Raw genomic sequence first — 6,627 nt, forward strand, 5'->3', positions numbered from 1 at the left:
TATATATTGTATGTATGTATATATATATAGACATACATACATGCATACATAATATTATATGTATGCATATGTGTAATGCATGAAAATGAGTAAAAAAGCAGGAATTTTTTTTAATTCTTCGTGTAACGAAAAAAAGTGATAACACCTGGTCTCTCCGCCCCATTCTTCTTCTTCTCCTTCTTGTCGTCTGTGTCCCATCGCCCACTGTCACAAAGTACGATATAAGTGAAGTGGCCCAAATAAATACGTGGAGTCACACAGTGTATTAGACTTAGAGATTAAATTGGAGGAAATAATAATGTCACATTGCATAAATTATTTTAAAGCCATTAATGGACTAATGGAATCGTCAGAGTGTCAAGAACATGCCTTGCGGTATTTGCAATCATTTACATTATTGGCAGAACCGTCAGAACGTCGGATAAAATGCCTTTCGGCATTCGTTCCAGCTGTTTTAGTTCAGAGTTCAAATTTCGCTTAAGTCAAATTTGCCTTTCTTCCTTTCTGGATCGATGAAATAAAGTTCCACTGGATGGATCGATTATATCTTCCTTCAAAATTACTGCTGCTGTGCTAAATTACAAGCTATTATTATTATTATTATTATTATTATTATTATTAGTGAGTGAGAGAGCAACGCATGCCATCAAAGCGACACTGGGGCACAAATATACGAAGCCAATATAACCATCATGACTACCCATCTGATAAGGGTACACCAAGCACATACATGCATCACAACCACATGTACGCGACATGGTGATTTCATCAAGATATACAGCGCGTGACCTTTCAGGTGGGGCCCAGCTAGAATTTTCTTCAGGTCGAGTAGCCCATCCTACTCAAAAAGCCCCTGAATAAGGGTTGTTTAAGGATGTTGAACAAAACACCCATGTTTCCAGAGGTGAATTATTCAAACCCCAAAGAATTCCTCTCCACATATGGCTATGATGCTCCTCAATTATTTCTGCTCGAGATCAGAGATGCACATGTAGTCAACCACCAGGGGACATACTTAACTGGTTAAGATCAAACAACTGACAAGCAAATCTGTGGTATTGAGCAGAATATTTGTTGTAGCCCATCTTTTACACCAAGACAAAACATTTATTATTATTATTATTATTTTGGTTTGGATCAGGTTCGGTTTTATTCCTGGTAGGATTTATGTGGGTAGCAGATTACTACCTGTAACATTAGATATCCACAAGTTTTCAGCAGTCTTTCAAGTGCTTAGACCATCCTGGTAATCCTTGCTGTCCCTAAGAGACAAACTTTCTGTAGGAGCTCTACCGGGCATTCTGTTTGAATGGCCTTCACCCATTTGTTTGTATCTTTGCTTACTGTTCAGTGACCTCAGGACACTAGGTTTCAATGTGAAAGCCTTCAGCAAGACTATGAATTTCAACACAGGTATCTTAGCACCCATATTTGACAATTTTGAAATCTTTGCATGTCATATGACGAGGCCAATTGTCAACAATCGATGGTGGCTACTTTCAAAAGGATTATTAGATTATAATGAATAAAGTTCAGTAAGAAAATTGTGATAAAGAATTTTATAGTAGGTGAGCTAGTTAGTAAACTGGAAGACATGCTTAGAAGAAGCATTGCGACTGACGTGCTGGTGGCGAGGTTGGCCCTTCGCTAATTCTTTAACGTTAAGCATGAAGTTTGCACTGTTAGAGCTATGGTGCATGCTCTAAGACATGAAAGGACGAAAGCTGTCCGATGGGCTTGAAATATGGAGGCACAGCACAGCAAAAAAAAAAATTAGGTCTTTAACGGATCAGAAGTGGAGTGTTCTACTCGATTCCAAGCAGATTTATGCGGCTTTCTAGGGCTCCAATACATGAGTCAAAGAAACACACAAATGACAACACGAGGCATTGAAGAGAACCTAGATCTATGAATAGGAGTCATATTTGTACAGCTGTATAAGAGTGTAGTCAAAGCAGAGTTTCGTGAAAGATGGTCTGTAGTTAGGGGACATCAAAATGAATTTACAAATTCTAATAATCCTCGAAGGTTACAGAGCCACAGCAGAACAGTACCTAGTAGAGAAGGCGCTGAGACAAAGGTTGTGAGATTACTGATACACATTAGAAAGTTTCGTTGCTACATTTTATCGGAATACATACATGAGAGCTGAATGTCCGGAATGATTAAGCAAAATCGAAAGGAAAGTGAAAATAATGAATATCAACTGTAGCAGCAAAGAGAACAACAAAATTCAGTTTTTTATATATGCTTAGTTTTTGGCATAGTCATATGAAGTTACAGTTCACGGCAAAATAAAATTTTAAAAAAGCATCTCTTGTTTTTTAATCATTAACTTCTGAGATGTTAAAGGCAGCCAGCCAATTGAATCATTGAAAATAACACAAATTCATAATCACCTCAGTTTGATGTAATATGGTTTTTAAATTGATTAATGAATCTTTTCAATGTATTTTAATGCATAAAGTTTAAAAGAAATTTGAATTCTCTGTTACAAAGCTATTTTAATGATATATAGTTTTGCCACATCTTTTCTATTCTGTGACAGTTCAATCGAAACCGATCGTGTTTAATAATTCTGTGGAATAAGAAAGATATAAATACAGAGGTGACTCAAAAATATTGTCCGTTGTCTGCCGAAATAATGCTGAAAGAGTTCGAATTCAAATGCTGTACAGAGGTTCCCTCGCGTCTGACACCAGAACCTCATAACAGAAAAGTAACAAGATTCCTAGCAAATATTTTAATGTATCAGGTTGAATAGAACACCACAACCTATATAGACCAGTGCTCCGCAACCTGTATTCCGCGGCACACTGGTGTGCCACGAAACGATGCTAGGTGCGCCGTAGTGTAACCTGCATATAATTTTTTCCCCTGTACTTTTAGTTATAATTTTAGTTCAGGTGTGCCACTGAATTTTGAAAAGAATATAAGTGTACCGCAAGTGAAAAAAGGTTGTCAGAGCACTGATGTAGACTATACATAACATTTAAAGCACACAAGAACAATATCACACCCCAAACCAAGATAGCAAACACATCTTACATTTTAAAAACAGAAATATATGGCAATAAATGTAGCTCAAAAGAAGTGAATCAGCAACAGTTAAGTGTTTTAAAAATAGGGAAGATGAAATCCAACTACAGATTCATTCAGTTCGATATTGGAAAATTCTCCAATGGAATTTGGAATCCCCACCCCAACCACATCGTTATTAATATCGTTTATCTTTACTCATTTATTTGTTACGGTCACTTGGTTGCAGTCATTCTGGGGCACCGCCTCGAAGGGTTTAGTCGAACAAATCGACCCCAAAACTTATATTTAATAAAACCTGGTACTTATTATATCGGTCCCTTTTTTGCCGAACCATTAAGTTATGGGAAGGTAAAACAAACCAACACCGGTTGCCAAGTGGTGCTAGAGGTAAACACAGACATAAAGACACATGCACACACACATAAATAAGCGAACACACACCATACATACATACATACATATATATATATACATATATATGCATGTATGTATATATATATATATACATATATATATATATATATATAGGGTGCGTAAGATATTTGAGGACAGATTTATGTTTATAAACAAAAAACATATAATTACAGATAATAACTTTATTTATCAAAAAATACTATGAGGATAAAAATAAACCTTCTTTTCTATAATGTTATTCAATAAAGCCACCTTCAGTTTTAGCAACTGCTTCTATATGAGATCTAAATCATCTACATGCTCGAATCAAGTGGTCCTGGTTCATTTTGGACAATACTCTGATTATGGCAGCTTTTAAAGAATCTTTGGTGTTATGGGCGTGTTCATTGGTCTCTCTCTCTCAACAACGCTCCACATGTAGTAGACCAATGGATTGAGATCTGGGGAATTAGGAGGCCAAATGTTAGGGATTATGTGATCATGAAAATGTTCAGCCTTCCATTCCTGTGTTACTAGAGCCCATGTGTGATAGTGCAGAGTCTTACTGAAACACATATCGCCTTCAATTGCACACACTGTCTATCCGCGGCTTAACAATCATTTCCAGGACTTCAATGTAGGTGGCAGAGTTAACTCTAAGGCCTTGTAGAAAGAAGTAAGGAGGTATCACGTGTCCATTGCTGACAACCCCTAAAACTATGACAGTTGCAAGAAATTTTGTATGCATAACCCTTGGAACTTCAGAAAGGTCTACACATAACCATCTGTCATTTCTTCTGTTTATTTTTTTGATGTTAGTCGAAGTTTTTCTCGTTTGAGAAAAACCGAATCAAATCTTCTTCGGTTGAACTTTCTGGATAAATTCAGGTGTTCTGATGATTTCAGAGCGTTTAGAATGCTTTTTATGCTGGTGATACGTTTCCATCTCCAATCTCTTGCTCCTTACAAACTTTGTGGACGAAAGATGTGCCAACTTTTAAAAACTGAGATTTTTTAAATCGCTATACTCAGCCTTTATAACCACAATAACAGCATGCCTCTTCATTTCTTGAGTAAGCTGAGGGTCTGCTATTATTATTTTATGAAACAAAGATTATTCAGAGTTAGCAAAAAATGTAGCAGTGACCCAAAAAATATGTATTGTCAAATACCTTACGTCGGGTTTCTTTCAGTTTTTATCTACCAAATTCAATCACAAGACTTCGGTTGGCTCGGGGCTATAGTAAAAGACACTTGCCCTAGGTGTCATGCAGTGAGACTGAATTCTGAACTATGTGGTTGAGAAGCAACCTTCTTATCACGCTGTCAATCCTAATTAAAGTATGGAAATCTTTATAATTTTATAGAAACAGAAGCAGTAGATTTCTTAGAGGTAACATTAAACCAAAATTCAAGCAAACACCACTTTTAGTATTAATTATTAATTCAACGAAGAAACAATTGGCATAAATTAAACTTACAACTACTCACTCACAAACCTATGCATATTTAACATGGCAGCGAACACAGAAATACTCTTTGACATTTAAGCCAACTAAATTTGGCCCAAATATTCTACCTGTTTTATTTTCAATCTAACCAGATCCAGCTTTTCACACCTACAGTACAATGTCTTTCTAAAAACATTACAATCATATCATCAAAATCTCGAGGCTATGTGATAATGCATGATTAATTCAAAACAACATGAATAAACAAGTCATACATTTGACTGAGTAATCAGAATGCTAAAGGGTTAATCAAAGCTGCTTTCACTACAAGAGAAATCCAGCTAGACGTGATTAAAACCCCAAGTTTAAACACAGCGCAAAATGCGCCAAATATCACCAAACGAAACAATAGGAAAATTGTTCCCATAGCTTAAATGTATTCACAAATGCTACGACGAACTTTCTTACACAGAACAACAAGCGCTTTACCTCTTCACAAGGATTTCACAAACCTTTCACCAAAAATTCCGTCAAGATCACTTACAGCTGTTAGGATAACATAGGATTACAACTCTCTAACCAAAACTAAAACACCTATAAAAACCAGACAGACAAGGGTGTGTGGTTACGAATTTCGCTTCAAAAACACAGAGTTTCGGATTCAGTTCCACAGCGTGGCTCCTTGAGCATGTATCTTCTACAGTCCCAGACCAACGAATGTTTTGTGCGTGGATTTAGGAGACGAAAACTGTATGGAACCCTGTTATACATATATATGTGTCTGTGTGCCTGTGTTTGTGCAAGCGTAGTTTTGTGTGTTTCCCCTCCTCACTTTACAGTCGGTGTTGGTTTGTTTATATCTCCGTTACTTAGTGCTCCGACAAAAGAGACTGAGAGAATAAATACCAAACTTTGAAAAAAAGGTCCTATGGTTATTTTGATCAACTAAACCCTTCAAAGTAGTGTCCCAACATGACTGCAGTCCAAAACTAAAACAAGTGAAAAAACAGAAAACAAAACAAAACAACCAGATTTAAATGCAGTTTCAGAGACAAGACTAGTTCTTTGGAGAGGAAGTTCTTGTCGAAAGAATTAGTATACAAAACTGGGAGACCGAGCAGTAATAAAGTATGTTAAGATGTGTACGTCCTTGGTACTGTACCTCTATGTAGGTATGTGTCTGTTTGTGTGTGTGTGTGTGTGTGTGTGTAAAGATATGTGCATGGATATGTATGAGTGTATCAATAAAGATGAACAATCATAGGTGCATGGAATATACTTACACGAGTTGTTACATGATTTTTCGTGATGCAATCATACATTTACAGATGTTCGGTCCTCTCCAGCGAATTGTGCATGTTACTATGTATATAACGTATTTTTGGTGCAAACATTTATAAGACAGTATTGTTCGAAATCACCTAAACAAATGTCTCGTGAACCATGACGCATAAGTACTTTCATGCATCAAACACAAAACTTCATCCTCAGGGTGGGGGTGGCTGGCTTACTACCATCATCCGAAACACACCGCTCTTTACTTCTCTTTCAAAGGCATTAAAATGCTTTCCTCAATCCATCAGCTCACCACTCTCTCGAATTCATTCCCGGCGTCTCCTTTCAGGATATGTTCTTAGTAGTTCACCTTGTTTCTCAAAGTCGGGGGCTATTCCTTCCAGAAGTACTCCACCGTCCATCACTCACCGTTACACTCTGTCCGTAAGTCCTTGTCTTCGATCCT

General features: G+C 36.9%; 1 long non-coding RNA gene across 1 annotated transcript in view; it reads right to left on the reverse strand.

Moving 5' to 3' along the window:
• Positions 1–6,598, reverse strand: part of LOC106882401 (uncharacterized) — a 16,026-nt gene extending 9,428 nt beyond the window's left edge. The window contains exon 1 of the long non-coding RNA XR_001410995.2: positions 6,170–6,598. This is a non-coding gene — a long non-coding RNA (uncharacterized LOC106882401). The remainder of the gene's footprint in view (positions 1–6,169) is intronic.
• Positions 6,599–6,627: the final 29 nt, after the last annotated feature.

The sequence above is a fragment of the Octopus bimaculoides genome, chromosome 24 (assembly GCF_001194135.2).
Source record: "Octopus bimaculoides isolate UCB-OBI-ISO-001 chromosome 24, ASM119413v2, whole genome shotgun sequence".
NCBI lineage: Eukaryota > Metazoa > Mollusca > Cephalopoda > Octopoda > Octopodidae > Octopus > Octopus bimaculoides.